This window comes from Panicum virgatum, chromosome 8N (genome assembly GCF_016808335.1).
Source record: "Panicum virgatum strain AP13 chromosome 8N, P.virgatum_v5, whole genome shotgun sequence".
Taxonomy (NCBI): domain Eukaryota; kingdom Viridiplantae; phylum Streptophyta; class Magnoliopsida; order Poales; family Poaceae; genus Panicum; species Panicum virgatum.
Window position 1 is genome coordinate 25,125,507 of NC_053152.1, and position 20,733 is coordinate 25,146,239.

At 42.4% G+C, this 20,733-nt stretch overlaps 1 pseudogene; it reads right to left on the reverse strand.

Annotated features, from left to right (window-relative positions):
- Positions 1 to 6,841: 6,841 nt before the first annotated feature.
- LOC120686123 lies at positions 6,842 to 10,090 on the reverse strand (annotated as a pseudogene).
- Between the last annotated feature and the right edge of the window lie 10,643 nt (positions 10,091 to 20,733).

Consider the following 20,733-nt stretch of genomic DNA (forward strand, 5'->3'; position numbering starts at 1 on the left):
ATGCAGTCCTTGTAAGCTCCTGGTCGTCCCCGTCATCAGCAGTCGGAGCAGCCACCTGCTTGAAGCCGACCTCCATCCCGACGAAGAAACTTTAGAGTTTTTGAATGCCTCCATGAGTAGCACCCCGATCACATCGACGTGCACTAAAGACGCTGAACGCCCTGGCTGAAGATGGCCACCGGCCATCACATCGCCGGGAGACAAGGGATCTGACGCCTCGAGGACCAGCAGCCACCCTGACTCACCAGACGACGACACAACCCGAAGGGAAAGAAAACCACCAAAACAGGTGGGAACCAAAGATCAACTCGGATCCTGACCAAGCTGGTACACACACCCAGCACCGAGGATGCCGTTTATTTCCCCCTCCACATATACTAGAAGGAAGAGGTAGGGATCCCTCACTCTTCCACCATCGAAGCAACAAAGGAGGCCAGCGACGGAGCCACAACCGCAAGGTCGAGCACGGGGAGCCCCAACCACATCCACACCAGGCCGGGACACCCACGGCCGACGCCGCGCCGCGCCATGCTGCGCCCCTGTCATCAACTCCGGCGAGGAAGAGGAGGTACGAGACCTATACTAGCTATAGAAGACAAAAAAGAAACGCTATACACGTACCTGACGATGAATCCAAACGCTCCCCCACCCTCCACCGGCGCAGAGGCCGACATAGGCGAGGAAGAACGCCGGACTCGCCGTCGGGCGCCGGTCCGCCTGCTTTTCGCCTCCGGAGTACTGTAGCGAGGAGAAAGCTGGGGAAGAGATTGGAAACTGGCTGTAGTGTCTTGCAACCCTGCTGCCTGCCAGAGATGCCTCTAATAGGCCGTGAAGATGGCCCAATGGCCTACGCTCGGACCTCCCTTCCTGCTGTTCGTCCTGTGCACGCTTGATGGGCCAAGCTAATGAACCTGGATTCATTTCCAATCCCCATGGCTGGCTGGCCTATTATCTTTATTATTTAGTTGATTTAATTTCAGCAATAATTCGCATAAGACTCTGTTAGTCTCCAGTAATTATGTGCTATAAAATATTACTCTTATGTTTAGTCGCTGACTTTAAATGTATTTGTACCTATGATATTTTATCATTGTAAAATATCCATTTGTGATATTATTCAAAGTATTTGTCCCGGTATGTATGACAAATCCAATAGATAATATCCCTAGCGACCATGATCTTGCATATTTATTTATTAATTTATTTCTTTTGCAATCGATCATTTTAATTAAGACCCTTAATTTTACGCTTTTCCAATTTCAAAGCACTACGCGCTTAAATAATGGATGCAACAAGTTATGTGTATTTTTCTCATTAATCAATTGTATAACACGCATGTTCTATAATCGTTTTGTTGGCCACTCCACAAGGTAGCACCACAATTGCTACTGCAGGATTTACACTAAGTAAATACTTAGTGCCAATCCTCAAAGTGCGTACCCAACATTAACACTTAGAACATTTGGTCTACATTTTTCTCAAAAAAAATGACTACCATTAATTTGTATTCCTATTGGCCATACACAAGGTAGCACCATAGTTGCTACTGCGGGATCTACACTAAGCAATACTTAGTGACTATCCTCAATGTGCGTACCCAATACGTTTGCGAATTAAACAAGGTCTACATCATTAATTGATGACTACCTTTAGACGTGTTCATACAATTTACATTAACAATTTGGCATCTACTGTTAACACAGATTATGCCCAATTCGAGGTCTACACCTTCATGGTGACTACCTCCATTATATTGTTATGTAAATAAGATACACATCATTAATACAAGATTTATCTTGTCTTTATTTTGCATCTCATTACAACACACCTCAACATTTTAAGTTTTACTTAAAAATGTTCGATGGTTTGCCTCGTGTTGGATAAATGACCGTCAAAGAAGTTTAATCTCTCTTGATGGTTTCCATTATCCAACATGGTCAATGGACGTAAGGTTAAACTTAATGCTCTATGGATTGATACCAATATTTGATGCTCCTCATAAGAGAGCATCACTTGCTCATGATCAATTTAAATATGGAGTTTTATTTAAATAAAGCACCATACACATCCAGATCACACATATGTGTATCTCAAAGGATGCAAATCAATGCACTGGCTAGCTCTCAATAAGTGATATGAACAACACAAGGCAATAATTTTGCCCAAATGCCAACTATGTTTGGCCATAATTTTATCTCTAGGACTTCATGTCTACTTGAGAATAAAAGTTATGTTGTTCCAAATATCCTCATTATTGTGTTTTTGCGATTAACCGCAACTTACCATATGAATTCTAGAAAATTCCTACAATACTTCAGGTCTAAATGTATGATAAACTCTAATGAGTAATCATCATTGGCATCATAGTGATGCTCCATTAGCACCTAAAGTACAGTTGAATTTTTAGGATCATGAAAAGCTTTGGTCGTGCTACTATCATACTCCCTATTGGTACTCAATTAGTAATCACGAATCCCATATTACATGTTGCGTACACAATAATTCTCTTTTGATGCCAACAAGACTTGGCATATTTTCCTAGGTTTTTCAATCATAGGAATAACATGAGAATTATTATCAATTCTATTTGTCATAGCATCAATATGAGCCACTAAATTTCTTGAAGAAATTCAAGTACATACTAGTGCTTCACTTAACCATTTATTGTGGACCATATGTACTCACTTTTGATGCATCTATAATATAGTCCCACATGTGTGTATTATCTTAGTCATAAGAACCACTGATATACCAAACTTATTTCTCTAAATTATCCTGGACGCGGGATAAATCCATTTTACATGGAATTGTTTGTATTTTGGGAACTATATATTTTGAGTACCTTATGTCCATACCAATAATGGTTTGTTTGAATCTCTTATTGAGAATCAACTTAATTGCATGACCCATTAAAATAGAATTGTAATTACCAACACTAAGTTGTTTTCATGTGGCCTTACACACCACATCCATAATTCAAATTCATCAAACTGCACTTATACAACTCCCTCCATTACAGTATGTACGTGGAGCTTTGGCCACAGCCAAACATTCCCTATCTGCGCATCGAGTATGTTTGCACATACCGATATCACCACCCCAACATACCAATGGGCATTAGTGGTCCCAATGAGGTATTATTATCCATCATTCATACAATACCTCGGATCTCTATAGGGGATTTATATAGCCCGTATGTTGATCACAATTTGAGGAGAATTCTAGACATTAGGGGGAGACTTATACCACACAAAGAATGCCAGGAATCAAAAGAGTATCACATATTGATATTCAATCCTCATATCCACGTACCAAAAAGAATCTAAACCAAATCGTTTATACCATCTTATATTTTTGGATCATATTGCAAAGAATCTGCCAAAAGCATTTACTGATAATAAGGGTGTCACAAAATCCTCTTATCCTACTCACAATTTGCCCGAAAGAATTGAGGTACCAATGAAAACCATTCATCTCCCACTTCCAAAGATGAGGGGGAGAAGTACGGCCGCTTGTAAGGATAATGCTCTAAGTAAGCATCTGAGGATACCGAGGACTGATCTATCCTCCAAGTCAGTAAATCCAAGCCAACCTCAAAGTTGGTAGACACCCAATGGACGAGCATCCAATACCAGGATCGAAGTCCACCCAAATCAACGGTGCATCCAAATTCTAATTTCGGGATATCGGAACACCCTGACTCTATAATAATGGGAATGACAAAGAGTCCAGAAGGGTTAAAATTTTCACATGCTATATTGATTCCAAGCAATGAATCAATCATTTAAAGGCTACAAAATGTCGCGACATATACTCCTCAAAGATTGTTGTATACCTTACTGGATCCAGACCAAAAGTCCTAGGCAGAGTGTCTTCACACTCAAATTGGGTCAAACTAAAAGGTGGCAATCAAGGAGAATTGCTCTTGTTCAATGATGAGAAGTATTAGTACAACTGATGTCTTCTCTCACATAGCTTATTTTAAGAAGCAAGGTGGTGAACAACGAGAGCTTGTAGCATATGGTTTCATGCGGAGACCCAGCATAATGTTAACATACCTAAGGGTATGTGTGAAAATTATGTTCCTAAATTCAATCATTGGCAGGTCAAATGAATTTGATAGATTCAGACATATAAGTCCCAATGGACTTCACATTCTGAATCCAAATACAAATCGCAACATACATTGTGTATAATTCAGGTCATCATAGCATGACTTGAGACAGTTAAGTTGATTGTGGTACAACTTATTGATTGAGTTCCTTCCATAGAAGGATTACTCTACTCATGATTGCATATATGTGTAAAGAAATCCCTAATTGGATTCTTTATCATCTCAACACATATTGATTATTTCAATACCTTGAAATAATAAAGCAATCATTCAAGGTACAATTTCCATTGTGTGGAATTGGCTTCTAAGACGGAATTTGAGATGAGATATGCTTAAGTCTCAACTTAAGTACATATATCAGTATACCAATATCCAATTGATATTGTTTGTCAATATCCAAATTATATATTGGACTTCATATCCACATTCAATCCCTAAATATGGACTTATATCCATTCAGACCCTGGGATGACAACCATAATGCCATAAAGCGCTCATATATCTTACAATTGCAACAGGCCTGATATTGCATTTGTAGATACTTTGCTAGCACAAAATAGCGCAACTTCTATAACACTGAAGGGTGGGAGTCAAGGGATATCCATAGATATCCATATGGTAGTGGATATCACTGGCTATTTAATCCCCATGCCATATTACATACTGATTTGATTATAGTGGAATCTCCACACACAAGAGTCATCAAATTTGACTCCAATGGTTACTTCCACTTATCATTCTGAAGTATCACATATGCACGGCTTCATAGAGTGATCAAATGTGATTCCATAGAATCACCAACCATTATCTGTAAAGATAAGGTTGCTTGTATTGTCAAGATGGAAACAGGTCATATAAGAGCATAAATTATTGTTCAAAATGTTTTATCTCCATATTGGGAAATAAACATCTTGCCAAATTAGTCTTGCAATCATTTTGCAGATTCATTCACTAAGTCCATACCTACATACATATTTCATGGAATTGGTATTCAATGACTTTGAGAGTTGCAAGGTTCAGGGGGAGTCTTTTCCTGGATTATAACCTGTTCAAACATCATATTGTACTCTTTTCCCTCTATGAGTTTTCCTCACAAAGGTTTCTCATAAAAAGGTTTTTAACGAGGCAATATCAATACAAAAATGTGTCATATTTTCTATTTTCCCCATCGGGGTTTTTGTGGGAAATATCAAAGACACATATTGCCCTCACAACTCATTCATGATTTTTCCCTGAAAAGGTTTTTCATGTGAGTTATCCAAGAGGCAATACCAATAATATACCGTCATATTTTCTCCTATTTTTTCCACTGGGTTTTTATAGGAGTTTTTTGTGGTATATCAACTTATACAACTCCTCATATTTTTCCCAAAGGGTTTTTGAGGGAGTTAACAATATGTCGTATCTCCAATATTTTTTTTCCCACTGGGGTTTTTAATGGGATACCAATGACATAGTGATTTATTTTAAATCACACATATATGCTATTTTCTCCTTATTTTCCTATAGGGTTTAAAGGAGTTTTTATGGCATATTATACATACATATTCCTCAGATTTTTCCCACAGGGTTTTTCGAGGAATCCAAGCTTTCAACTTCATTGATCTCAAGTAATATTCGATCGAGGGGGAGTGTTGTGAAACAGTGCCTGTTGGCGTACATGTACCCATTCACTATCGATCTCATCAAAGGCTTAGCAGTTAGTTTTGTATTAGCAGTTAGGCTTGTCACCAAAGGGACATGTCCTTTGGCGTTTCTCCCGAACAGTCGCGTCCGTACGACGCAACCATTCACTTGTATATATTCCAAAGAGATCAATGAAAACATCAGTTGTACCCAAATCTCTGTTCATTTACATTCACTTTTAACAATTTTCAAGCTTACGGTTATCTCTGCTGGACAAAGAATATGTAGTCCCTCCAGGTTGTTAAAGGAAGTCGTTTCGGACATTGACACAATCTAAAAAACAACTTTGATCACTATCTTTTTGGTATAAAAAATTTATAATATATAGTCAACATATATTTTTATGAAACTACATTTTAAGATAAATTTGCTTAGATCGCTTTCATATTTTCAAACTCACCCAAAACAATTTATTTATATTCAAAGTATAAAATATTTGACTTAAAACAAACTTAAAATAACTTCCTTTACCAACACGGAGGGAATACTACTCCCTCCATCCACTTTTGTTAGCTATATTTCAAAACTTCAAATGTTCAAAAATGATATCTATATTTGCTATTGGCATGGATTGTGGTAATAAATAGTACTAGAAACGAGGAGTTCTCAGTTAAAACATTGGAGGATCAACAAAAAGTTTATGTTGCATTTATGAGATTGATAAATACACTTAGTGCCCTTGGTCATTGTGCCATATGGAAATATATCTATGATACTTGGATGGAGGGAGTATCTAGCAATGGAGAGAACATGGAAAACACAGCATTAAAACACCAGATCAAAGCTCTTCTGCCATTACCAGAGAGTTAGCATGTTAACATTACTATAAGCCAAGATAAATGTAAAGTGACATTTCTCATAGCTCCCAGACTCCTAAAGGAGCTAATTAATTAGTGGCTGAAGCAGAAAAACTCAATTCAGGAGAAATTCAAAGTCAAAAGCTAGACTTTCGTATACCTAAAATTTAATCTTTCCCTTTCAGAAACTGTTAATATCACTACTTTATGATGGCCTAAAACTAGGTTCTCATCTTAGGCATCATCACTTCCAAACTGAGAATAGAGGCGTGCCATGGCAAACCGTCACATTGGGGTCCTGCAATATTACGGGCACAGATGGAACCCAGCTTTCATACCCACACCTTGCTGTTCATAAGCATCTGCCTTTCCAGTACTGTCGCTTGGGGACGCTTGGGAGAGATAATACAAGTTCCGACCACTATATATGTCAGAAGAGGCTTCCTCAACTCCATAGCCACTGGGCACATAGTTACCATCCACTAGTGTGGCAACAGGCATGGGATAACCACCACCTATGGCATGGTAACCAACACCTCCATTGTACAAGAATGAATTAGGGTCCACTGATGGTGATGGATGGAAAAAATTGTGAGTGCCACCTTGGGCCGTAAGTGCTGGAGGTGGTGCAGGTTGTGTGCTGCCGCAACAACCGCACTGTCCTGCTCTGGCTTGCACCACAGTCTGGAGTGTTCATGGCCATTGCTGAATTGCAGGGGGATTGGCGTCATGGCAGAGGACGACGACCAGCCACTGTAACCATAATTCTCATGGGCACAGCTGCCAATGCCATCAGTAAGAAGTTAAGCTTTGTAGCAGTCATATGGCTAGCAGAGTCTGCACCGTTGCTGTTCATGCCCTTACCAAATTGATCAGGCACATCCCTGAGACACTTTGTGGTGCCACCAACTGGTAGGGCGCTGCTCTCCATGATGCTCTTGACGTCGTACCGGCTCATGTCAAAGTTAGTGACTGCATTCAGACCTCGGAATTTGATTGCAGCGATGTCGTAAGCCTCTGCTGCTTCCTCCTGGGTACCTACATACAGGTCAGTCACATGACAAATTATATCATATTCAACAGGGGAAAGCTAAAGAAAAAGGCGCTCCAGCAGTATTAGCTTTATGCTTTTCATTCTTGCTTCCATTTCTCATGACAAAGAAAGTGTTGGATAAAAATATTAGTCTGTGACTTACTGAATGTGCCCAAATACAGATCCTTATTTCCTGCCACCCTTCCTATTCTTGCTTGCCACCTTCCATGCTGATGGTGCCTGTTTTACATGCATGCTTAAAAGTTAGAAAAACAATCACATGTCAACATTGCAAGAAAACCAATATATACTATCGAAGATCGTAGTCATCAAAAGGAGTCGAAAGAGCACACAGAAACTACAATGGATTTTGCCAACTAGAACACCAGACAATAATAAGGAAAAAACAATATGCTCTACCTTGTAACCCCTCGGTAATTAAATCGACGCACCACGAGAAAATCCACTGCTTTTCCTATACCACAGGATATATTCTATGTGAATCCATTTGCAATCTACTTGATTTGAAGTTCGAGAAAGGTACAATATGTTTCCATCATACATGCCTTCTAAGGGATGCGACATATTCTTGTCGTGACATATGCTTCATCTCTTCTAACTCTTTTTCGTAGTTGCTCATCTAGACATAAAATGAAAAATAATATAACATCCATTCAATATGCAGTGACATGTAAAATATCAATTCTGGAGAACTAATAACACATAGACCAATAAGTAGTACTGGAAAATTTGTAGTTGTTGTAGTGCCCCAGTACTTCAGAGCAGCTAGATCATAAGCCCTGGCCGCTTTCTCTTCTTTATCATATCCACCTTCAATGCATGAACCACATACGTACTCAACATTTGAACAAGAACAGAAACATATATTCAATTTATTGAAATTGTAAATAAAAATTACTTACCAAGATACACTGAATTAATGGATTCAAGGGAGGGCAACAGAAAACACACAAGGTTTGCATGAAATGTTCATGAATAATATGATGTAACTTGGAAATTTAAATTATTACTTTGTCTTCCCTTGCGAGTCTGACCTTCTCTTCTGCAGCTGTTGTCCCAAAGATGGGCTTCATACCTTCCTGTCCATCTATGCCTATTGAGAAAAAAATAAACAAAACCAGAATTTTAGTAAAAATATCTACAAGCAAGAAAAGATGACCATAACAGACGAATGATATGTGAAGCAGATTGCGTTTTCTGGATAGAAAGAAACAAGTTCGAAGAAGTGATAGACGGTAAAGAATAGCAAGCATAAGTTACAAACGATTTTACCATATGCTGCTAGTAGATTTTTGCTACTAAAGTAAAAAAGTGCACAAGTCCCGGGAAAAATGACTTCATGCAATGAAAGGACAAACACATTTACAATAAAGGATTTATTGATCTAATGGAATCAAAAGATGAAAAAGCACTCTGTTACAGGTGATAAAAATATAAATGGCATAGCACTTATGAATAAAGGACAGATACAACAATCTAACAATATTATAATCTCATGGAATCATTCAAATGCGAAGGAAATCAAATGAAGAGAAGAGCACAGGCCTCGATCGGTGAATCCGAAGCTGTGAGAAAAAAAATTGTTATTTCAAACATCACATGAACTGTTCAATAAATTCGCGTGAACAAGAACAAGAACAAAACATCGACTAAGCTAGAGATGATCTGACATCCTACAACGAAACATATCTAAGATGAAAAACATTTCCTGAAGCAATAAGTACACTACCAAAATCTGAAGTACTGGCCAGTGGCCACTAAAGGGGAAAAGTAACCTCTTGATGCAAATGAAGCTGCAAACTCGAAAAATGACCCAACCAATGAAACCAAGAACCTACTTCGTGACGCCGCGGTATATGGAGGTCCGCTGCCCGAACGTATCCACCGCAGCCACCGCCTTCCTCTGCTGCGCCGTGTCCACCACAGCGGCAACGCTCTCCGCGCTGTCAGTCACCTTCCTGCTCCCGTCCGTCGACACCGCTTCCACCGCCGCAAGAGCCGTCGAATCGGCCCCTGCAGGTCCCGGCGCCGGCTGGCTGCGCAGCCAGTTCTTGATCATGGACAGCCCGATGGAGCTCGCGCCGCCGCCGCTCCCCGCGAACGGCCGTCCTGCCACCGCGGCGGCCGGCTCGTGCAGGCCAAGGAAGTCCTCGAGCTTCGGCTCCGCGCCCGCCTCATCGCCTCGGGCCGGCGGCAGCGGGGGCAGGACATCGTCGGCTGCGGCGGCGCCGGAGAACGAGGCGAAGCCGAGCCAGTTGTTGGTGGAACCCATCTCGGAACGCGGCGGCACTGGCTCTGATCCTAGGGAAGAGAAAGAGAGAGAGAGGGAGAGGGGCGGCTCTTGTCGCCTTTATGGACTGCAAGCCCTAGATAGACTCTTCCTGTCTAGTCTCGCAGGCGTGGGGAGATGGAGCCGCTCGCTGCCGTGCTCTTGTCACGGCTAGCAGATAGACAGAGAGAGAGGGAGGCTAGGGAAACGGGATCAATAAATCCCTACTTGGTGCGTGCTTAGCGGACGCCTCGGGGTTCTCACAGAGGAGAGAGAGAGTGAGAGGGAGAGCGTGAAGCCTCATGGGAAGGCGCGACGTGAGCATGCGTATGAACGGGACGCACGTACGAGCGGGCGTGTGTAATTATGACGCGCTGCTTCGATTAGATTGCACTGCGTGTGCGCTTTGACCGGGGGTAACCACGGGTTAATCCACCGGTTCGCTGCTTCGGCTAGGGCACAGGCCAGTGGCCCCAGTCAGGTTAACACGCTCGACAGAACTGTGTGCGCTTCAAGGGGCCCCGCCGGACGGCCGGCGGGCCGGCGCGCAGTCCGCGGGCGCGCACACCTGGCTGCCACCGCTCCCGCCGGCGTATGAGCGAGCAGCGTCCAAAAGATGCGGTGGCGCAGCCCGGCTTGGCTTTTGCCGCCCCTGATTTCCTCGCTCGCTCTTTGTTTTTTTAGACCTTTATTATACTAAATGCACCATGTCTTTTTTTTTTGTCTTGTGTTGACGGTTTGTGCATGTTTTAGGCCAGTCTTAGTGGGAGTATTATAGAAGTGTCATGGACATTAAATTTGCTAACATATACTAATAGTATGAGTAGAGATGAGAGAGGAGTGTCATAAAATGTGAGAGAAGTTTCATCACCATGACACTCCACTGTCACAGTTCTCAAGTTTTCAGTATTGGTAACTATGTCGATGACAATCCCACTGAGACTGGCCTCAGTGGGAGTTTCATAGGCACAATTTTCTAGACTGGGAACTAGGTAACTATGCTAGATGAGTTTCATGGTGATAAAACTCTCCTCACATCCCATGAAGCTCCATTCTTCTCTCTCCTTGTCATGTCAGCAAAAGTGATGATATTTAATGCTATGAAACTCTCCATGAAACCCCCATTGTGACTGGCCTTACTGGACTGGATGGATAGACGTTTGCATTTTCTTTGTCTTGTGTTTACCAAAAGTAGGTTTAGAGCAATGCTATCCAAATTATCCATAGATGATACTATCTATAATATACTACATAAGCAAGATTTCTCATTTAATGCTACGTAAGCAAGAAACTATATGTTGTAGAATGTAGTTTTTAAGAACAATTTCAATGACAGTGTTATATGAGTGACATAAGCATCAAATTTGCTGATATATGGTACAAGAGAAAGAATGAGGAGTGTCATGATATATGAGAGGAGTGTCATCACACTCCTCCGACTCGGTTATCTAGTTCACAGTGTTGATAACTATATGATGACACTCTCCACTGAAACTGACATTATTAAAATATCATCATTTTTAGGATTTTCTATGTCACATGTACCTCTTGGTCTTTGATACCAAGCCGCTTGTACAATTTTGTGACATCAGAATCAATGTAAAGTAGTGCTCCCTCTATCTCAAAATAAACATCAGTTTTTGGAGAAAAAACATAGCCCTTAAATATAAAATTTTGTTATAAGTATTTGTAAAATCAAACAAATCTACAGCTTTAGTCAGGTTTTCAAAGACATTTTTTACTTTTATCAGTTCAAAATATTCTAACGAAGCTTATGAATGTCCCAATTTGTACTTAAAATAATTTAAAATCCATACACCCTAAGACGATACTTGCACAATAGAAGGTAAACTGACTAACTTTGCTTTGGGTAAAATGTAGAATTTAGTAGAGCTCTAATTCCTCCAAAAATGGTTATAGTTTTAACTTCTCTAGCAAAACAATTTCTCTAGCGAAGCCGAAGCACATGAAAAATGGTTAGGCAAAACAACACTACTGTAAAAGGACCATTAATACTTGTGGGTAGCGGGACTACTCAAAGACATGAAATATTGTTGAATAAGGGATAGCGCATAGCATGTACCTTATCCTATTGTAACTATTCGTACAGAATTAGAACTAGTCGAATATAAGAAAACTACCCGATTTACATTGGGAAGGACTCCTTGTATAGTATCTGACTGGGATTTCCATGTAACCCTGTCCCCCAAACTATATTGAGAAAATTCCCTTTGTAGCATCCAAAAAATTTGCTCTTCCTTCTATAGCACTCAAATTTGAAAACTTCCCAGTGAATGCACCTCTAAAAATTTTATTCCCATCTAGCATATTCATCCATTCCGTCAGTCTCTACCGTGAGTTTGGACGTGGATCCACTATGAAAAGACCAAAATATTCCCGAGCGCCTTCATCAGTCTCCTCTCAAAAAACTCCCGAGCTCTTCCACTATCCTCTCTCCCTCACTTGGAATCCAAGATCCAGGGCGCCGGCGGCCAGCCCATGGCCGCTGCAGGTGAGGACCATGCATGCGCGGAAGCTGGCCGCCGCGGGTGCGCAAGGCTCGGGCGAGGTCGCTGCGGGCCGAGCGGGGGTGCCACCATGGGCGCCGATGGGGCGGGTGCGTGGGCGCAGCTGGCTGTCGTGGGCGCACATGCCCTGCACTATTGGAATTATGCTCTAGAGACAATCATATTTCCTAATATTCATGATTAATAAAGTGTTTCTTGAATATCCATGGATGACAACCTATATTGATTAATGGTTATGTGAAGTATTTTTGAAACTCTTTACTTGTATGGATATTCTAAAATGTTTCTAGTCGGAGTTCATGTGAGGACACACATGAATATTAGACTATCACATATATTAGTTGATTGATTATGTTTCACAAGTCATAGACATGGGGATGCCAAACTAATAATGTGGGCTCATGTGAGACATGAGACTGAACTGACCCAACACGAGATGATGACTTCTTATTACACAATATGTATGCTGTGTTCTAAGACCTGAGATCGTCGTATGTACTCAAGATGTGAACCGACTTACTTAGGAGTCATCAAACGCTACACCGTAACTGGATAGTTATAAAGGTAGCTTTCGGGTCTGTCAACAAGCATGTTGTGAGACATAGTCGGTCAAGATGAGATTTGCCCCTCTCTGCAAGAGAGAGATATCTCTGGGCCCCTCGAGTGATTTGGATTAGGAAATGCATGGCCATGCTGGGGTTAAGAGTTAACCAAGTAATCCGAATCACAGGATCGAGAAAGAGTGGTCTGCTTGAAGCTAGACCAAATATCGCGAGCAAAGTGAACAACATGTATAAGATTGTGACGGCTCGACTGATATGATTCTCGCACACATAGGAGTTGACACGTCTTGCTAGAGACCGATCAACTATTGGCGAGTAGGAGTACTCGGCCATGTCTATTCACGCATGAGCCCATAGGGTCACACACACTTAAGGGCCAAAAGCCTAATGAGGATGAAATCCAAATTAGACTAGGCATAGATGCACTAATGGGCTTTAGTTGGCCCATTAGGGCATGCCCAAGGTGGGGCCCATGAGAGCCCACCAAAGGGGGGCTTCCAGGCCTATAAAAGTAGGGGTGGGGAGGGGGGCGCCATCCCCTTGAAACCCTAGCCTCCCCTCCCCACTTTGGTTCCCATCCCAAGGAGGCCGCCCCCTCCTTGCTGCCGTCTCCTCGTGTATCAAGCCCTAGTTCGTTCTCGCAGATCTAGCAATTCGGAGTGCGAAGCTTCTTCCCGTACGTGTGGACTTCATGGAAGTGCTGAGCTTGCTGCACAAGGACAAGCCGTTCGTGAGGTGGTTCACGCAACTACACTGCCGGCTTTCATCTGCACTACACCGATGCGCTACAGAAGTTCTGCAACCGCACGTCTAGTGGTAATCCAGTGATCTATAAATACATTAATACTTATTTATGCGGTAGAAATTTTTTGTTTTGCTACCCCATATTCCGACATGCTCAGCGCGGCCAGGGGTAGCAATCCAGGCGTCCAGCGGTCCGCTCCTGATTCTGATGCACTCCGAAACCAGATCAAACAAGACAGCTGATCGAACGATCAAGCTTAGGACAATTAATTAACTCGTTTGGCTTAGTCACAACAATACGTCTTTGGGGGTGAAAAAGAATTAATATATTTTGGGGGCGAAATTAAGGCATGTAATAATTAAAATGGCTAGCGTGCACAATTATGGAGTCCGAGCAAAACGGAGGAGCTTAGCTAGCATGGATATGTAGCTGAAGATGTTGTCTGTACAAAATAAAATGGAGCTTGTATAGTCTGAAAATCATAATATAGTGCAAAAAAATGAGAGAGAACTATAGGAAAAAACAAACACAGATCCAAAAATTTTTGCGCCAAAGCAACCTGGAATGTAAACAAAATAAAATATGAAAAAATGGCACCTAACATTGCAGCGTGATGTACGAGATAGGATAGAAACCAAAAAGGGGTAAGCAGGTACTTTTCCCTTTGAGTTAACACCGTTAAGTGTCCATACTAACGGAAGTGCTAGATAAAGAACAAAATTTTCAGGGGTGCACTCATAGGGAAGTTTTCAAGTTTGGGTTCTATAGAGGAAAGAGCAAGTTTTTTGAATGCTACATAGGGAATTTTCTCAACTATATAAGGGCAGGCAGGGACCCCCTCAAAACATTAACTACAAGATCAACATCTAAGGAAATACAAACCACCAACAGGACATAGGGTATTACGCATCTCGCGGACCGATCCTGTCTAAAGCTTTGTGTTCCTTGAACCATTGGTTCCAGACCTTGGCGAAACCCTACCTACAAACCTACTGTCTTGGGGTATCACTAGTAGGCTTGGTGGCTAAACACCGACAGCTGGCGCGCCAGGTAGGCAGTTTTCAATGAAGGCCACCGGCAAACTCATTGGCTGATTTCGATGACTCTAACATCATGCCTGAAGGCACAACTCTAGTCTTTGGCTCCTAGGTCTGCACCCCAACGGATCGGGTGGCTACACCAGTCACCTGATCGACCCCAGGAAGACGAAGGCTGCCACCAAGATGGAAGATCAACTCGCCGACTGCTCCAATGATCTCAACAAGATGACTCCAACCCGGGCCTTGCCAGTTCCAGATTTGGATTGCGTTGGGAACATACTAGCTCCAACCTGCTTCGGTGGGTCAGTCGAGCCAGATGTCAACCCTGATTACAAGGATTTCAAATTTCTGATACACTCGGAAAATACGCAGTATATCTCAAGTCAATTAACCGCTCAAGGATCAGCAACTCTGATCTCCTCAACAAGTGGATAGAGTCTCGCAAACCATATTGAACTTGCTGAATCTACTCTCCAACGCCCGAAACCCATCAAACACCAGAGGAGCCGAATCCACGACGTGATCGGACAGCAGACATCTCCTCTGGGCTAGAGTAGGTTGATTCATCGCCTTCCAATTGCATCAAGATGGCGGAAGACACTCTCCAAGCTGGAGATTGCAAGAAGCAGAAGGACACGAGATCAGAGCCACATTGAAAACCCGAGAAGGCTAACCCCCGACTTGATCAGTTGGAAAAGCCTATCTCGGGGATCAATCGGGCCAGTTTCTTGGATTCCTCTTGCAGCATGACCCTAGGAGTTACTGGCGAATTTTTAGATCCCCTGTTTGATCATGATTTTGATGACTTCATGGAAAGCCTCAACAACTTGGAACCATTTGACGATCTTGAGGATTGGACATACGACGTTGACTTGTTCATGGAGGCAATGTGTAATCCACCTCTGGCAGCAATCAAAGCTATGAAGGAAAATTCTCAACAGCATTCGGATACCCACCAAAAATCTGAGAAGAACAATCTCTGACTTGATCGGTTGGGTGACCCTATCTCTGGGTTGAATCGGGAGGCTACAAGCAAAACCCCACCACCACAAGAGTCAAACCACTGCATATTCGACAAGAGGTTAATGGAGCAACCTAAAGGATTAACACCAATTCAATCATACAGACACTGGACAAATGAAAACGCCCACTTGCCCCACATCCTCAACATATGTTTTCAAAAATCCATGTTTTGAACGAATCCAAATCCTCCTCCGATTGGGAAGAGGATCTTGATGAGCTACTCCAACTCGGTAAAGAGGAAGGTGCCCTAGAAATTCCTATGTCAGCCCATGATGACCTCAACTCGATCAAGACTCTACATCAACCTTGGTTATACATTCAACACTAGAAGGTAGGACGACGCGCTGGTGTTGACGATCTAATTTGACCTGTTTTGACCGTCAACTCTGGCATGAAAATCATGCATAAAAGTGGAATGAATGGTACCTTAGAATTAAATATTAACAATTTCCACAAATGCTGGTTTGAGATTTTGTGCAGGTGAATTCAAGCAAAAATTGGAGCTAGATGGCAGGTGATGATGTCGGTGTTTACCGCCAAGCCTGCTCAGGGATACCCTTAGTAGTAAGGTTTGTAGGTAGGGATCGGCGGCTCTGGAACTCGATGGTGCAAGAAACACAAAGATTTAGACAGGTTCGGGCCGCGAGTTGCATAATACCCTACGTCCTGTGTGGTGGTTTGTATTGCCTTAGGTGTTGATGTGTTTTGAGAGGGTACATGCCCGCTCTTATATACCTGGGGTGACAGGTTTACATGGAAAGTCCTAGCTGAGTACAGTTGGAGTTCTACTACAGCACGATCGGGTAGTTTCCTTTGTATTGCAGTTAGCTCTACGCCTATTTGGGTAGTTACAAAAGAGGTAAGATACATCCATGAGCTATCCCATAGTCTAGAACATTCTATGCCTATAAGCAGTCCCGCTGCTCCGGGTCTGACAAGCCCCCGAGCTCTTCGTAGCCGAGTCCTGCAGGCGTCGAGTACTTGGATGGGCGTCTTCGAGTACTTCAAGTAGCCAGAACATCCTTCTGGTTGCTTCTGGGCCTTCCTTCAGATACGTCGAGTAGTCCTCCGAGTACTTCTGGTTGGTCCGAGGCTGTGAGGTGCTCAAGCCCCAAAATCTTGATCATATATGGTGCGCGAAGTACTCGCGCTCCATATGGAGTAGCCCCCGAGCCTTAGGTTGAATCGCAGAATCAGACTGATGGTCACTTCAGTCCTTTTTCTTCATTATTTTCCAAAAAAATTGAAAATAAATCTCTGAGACACATATCCCGTAGCCCCCGAATCTTGAATTTAAATCTCTCAATTTAGATTTAAGAATCAAAGAAAACTCGTGGCATAATAAGTGATAAAAAAATCTTCCTGAAGCTGTACAATCCATTGATCTTCCAGGTTATTCACAAAATTGCTATCGGAGACCATATAAACCCATTCAGTCACTGCTAGGGTTTTAAACTTTTTGACTCCTAGTCGCCGTCAAACTTAGATTCACACTTGTCCCTTCTCGGTGAGATTCATAGCCCCTGTCGTAGCCCCTGAGTCAGAACTCGTGACTTTTGAGATGGCTCCCAAGAAGAACAAATCAAAGGTCGAAGAGGAATCCGTCACCAATATGTCAACTAGTTGGCACAAAAGCAAAATGTCTGAAGCAGCAGTGCAGGAATTGGAGAATTTGGGTCTCCTCCAAGCTCAAGGTGTGATCCATTGGCGTGCAGGGGAAGGAGAGGATTACCCCATGGAATGTACCCTCGAGACCGTTGTATTCCATGACTTCATGGAACGTGGTCTTGCGCTTCCCGTACCGGAGTTTTTCTATGCTCTTCTGCAGTTTTGGGGAATCCAACTGCATCATCTGACTCCTCATTCCATTTTGCATCTTTCCATTTTTACCCATTTCTGCGAAGCATTCCTTGGCATTCTTCCGCACTCTCACCTTTTCCAACATTTTTTCACCCTTATCCCCGTTCCAAATTCCACCAAACCCGCTGTTGTCGGGGGTTGTGAATTAGTACTCCGTCCTGAGACCCGAGATGAGTACTTGGCTTATGATCCATAGGGTAAAGGAGCCGAGTGGAAAAAATTCTGGTTTCATGTCGGGAATTTTGAATCTCCACTTCCAGAAAGAGTTCCTGGTGCCCCCCAAGTCCAAGAGAACTGGTCGAGTAGTGGACCTGGTGGCAAGCAAGTTGACTGCATCCTGAAAGCCATTGCTCATGTGAAAAATAAAGGAGTTACTGGAGATCATGTAGTCTTTTCATTTGTAAGCCCTCGGGTCCAGCCTCTCCAGCATCGAAAGCATCCTGCCTTTAGATATGAAGGCACGCAAGATCCCACCAGAATGTCTCCAGAACCAATGGCTCAGTCTGAAGTAGTCAAGAGGTGCTGCAAAGTACTTGACAACTTCGACAAGTCTCTGAAGCTTCCAACGCTCTTCTGGGCACAAAATCCTTCCGAGAATGCATGGGTATGTGTTTTAAGAAACATTGTCAAGTACTTGAAATTGAAATTACTGATCATCTAATGAATTCTTTGCTTACTTTGCAGAAGAATTATAAATCTTGGTATTGTATGCCTCCGACTTCAGCAGATGCTGCTTCTGATGGCAGCAAGAAATGGAAGGCAACTCTTGGATCTTTGTTGCAGAGAAAAATTCCTCGTCTCGATGTTGGCCAGTAAGAATATAATATTCTTTTAATTTCATCCTATTTGCCTCAGCTTTCTTATCTCAAATCTTGCTTGGCTTAGGATCCAATATCTCCCGGCACATGTGAAGGAACAGATTGAAGATTTCCGCAACTGGGTATCGAGTAGTTCAGAGGGAACTAGTCGATCAGCCCCTAAGTCGCCAATAATTGTTCTAATCGAGAGCCCATCTTTCGGCTTACCAAATTCAGATGCGGCTGGAATATCGATTGAACCAAGTCCTCAAGTACCCGAATGTTCTCCTGCAGCTGCTGAGGGTAACTCCAATGCTGGTGATAGTGGAGCTCAAGGACCAAGAGGTCTTGCTGTTCAACTAGTGCCCTTTCAATCTATGCCTCAATCAACTCAGGAGGAATTGGGAAAGGAACTGTTTGATCATCCGTTGTTGTGTATAGATAACGTGAGGAAGCTTGCTGACTATATGCAATGGAGCTTTAAGTATACCAAGGTGAGGCATCTGCTGCTATTTGTCTTCTTCGAGTAGGTGGTGATGGCTGATTAATATTGCCTTGTATGTACCAGGATGTTGCCAATTAGTCTTTCCTGAAGTCTTAGGCTTTGCCAATCGAAAAACCTTGGAGCAACAGAACACCCTGATTGCCAAGCGGCTGGACGAAGATCTTGTTGCTCGAAATAAGCTCTATGAAGCAAATCAAAAGCACCATCTAGAGGTTTGTGACATGAAGCGACATATCCGGAGCCTTGAAGAAGAAAGATCAAAGCTCCAGGAAGAAAATTTGAGGCTTCAAGAACAATTGCAGACTGCCCAAGCTTGTGAGTATCCGATCTTTTGCCTTGATGTTGCTTTGTCAATAATAATAACTGAAATATCCTTTCGTCAGGTTCTCCAGAAGGCCATACTCATCTAGTAGCAGCAGCTCAAGCTCTTGTAGATGTGGTTGATTCTGATGAGGAGTCGTCGAATAGTAAGTCCTTGGTGGAGCGTTTGGAGGAGGCTCCCCAGAAGATATTTGATGTCATGATGGCTACCTCTAAGAATTATCTGACCCACATGATTGGAGTTGTTAAGTTTTACTTGCCTTAGTTTAACTTAGCTCCCATAGCTAAAGGAATAGCTCCCAATTGCTCTGATGAGAAATTCCGGGAGTATTGTAAAGAATCAGAGGTGATCGCTGAGGAAATTTTAAAGAATATGGCAGAGTAAACTGCTTGTAACAACTCTTTGTGATCTCCAGTGTGTTTTTATCATTGTTCATAGCTTGTATCCTGTTGGTGTGTCTTCAGAAGCATGATCTGATACCGTAGGATAAGTACGAACTAATCGAGTAAAGTGCCCGCCTGGAGTAATCTTTAAAGTTAATCAGTTAGGATGGATCCTGTCGAACTACCCAAATAGAAAAAACTTGTAAAGATATCCATAAACTACTCGAGCAAGCGAGTAGTGTGTCCTAACCAAGGACTGGAGTAATCTTTAAGATAGATCTATTAGGATGAACTCCGTAGAATTATCCAAGATGAAACCATCTTGAAGATATCTGATACCTATTCGAACTTGCGAATAGAGTGTCTAACTTGTGGACTGGAGTAACTACTAATTTTGACCTTTTAGGACGAACCTTGTCGGGTTGTCCAAGATGGATAAAATGTAATAGTATCCATAACCTACTCGAGCGAGCGAGTAGTTTTGCCTTTTAAAACAAGGCTAGAGTCCCTTATAGTTGACCTGTTAGGATGAACTCCGTCAAGTTACCCAAGATGGACAACTAGTAAAGGTATCCGTACACCTTCTCGAGCTACGCGAGTAGGTTGCACCCTTATATTAAGGACAAGGATGCGGCTTGTGTAGTTATCCTGATGGAGAACTATGTAAGCTATCCTGGACTGGTGATGCTGTCATATAGAGAAATTGCCTTTAATGTAGTTGATATGCCGGTAAAGACCCTTGCTTTATTAAAGAAATCAACTGACATCACCATATTGCTTGGATCAAGGATAGAACTTGCGCAAGTGCTCAATATTCCAAGAATTCGGTACCTCATTATCATCTGCATCAGTGATTCTGTATGATCCTGGTCTTGTAATCTTAGATACGATGAAAGGACCTTCCCATCTGGAATTTAACTTGTGCAATCCCGTCTTGTCTTGTATCCTACGTAATACTAGATCTCCAACATTGAAAGATCTTTGCTAGATATTGCGATCATGATAGCGTCTGACTCCTTGAAGATATCTAGCCGATTGAGTTAAAGC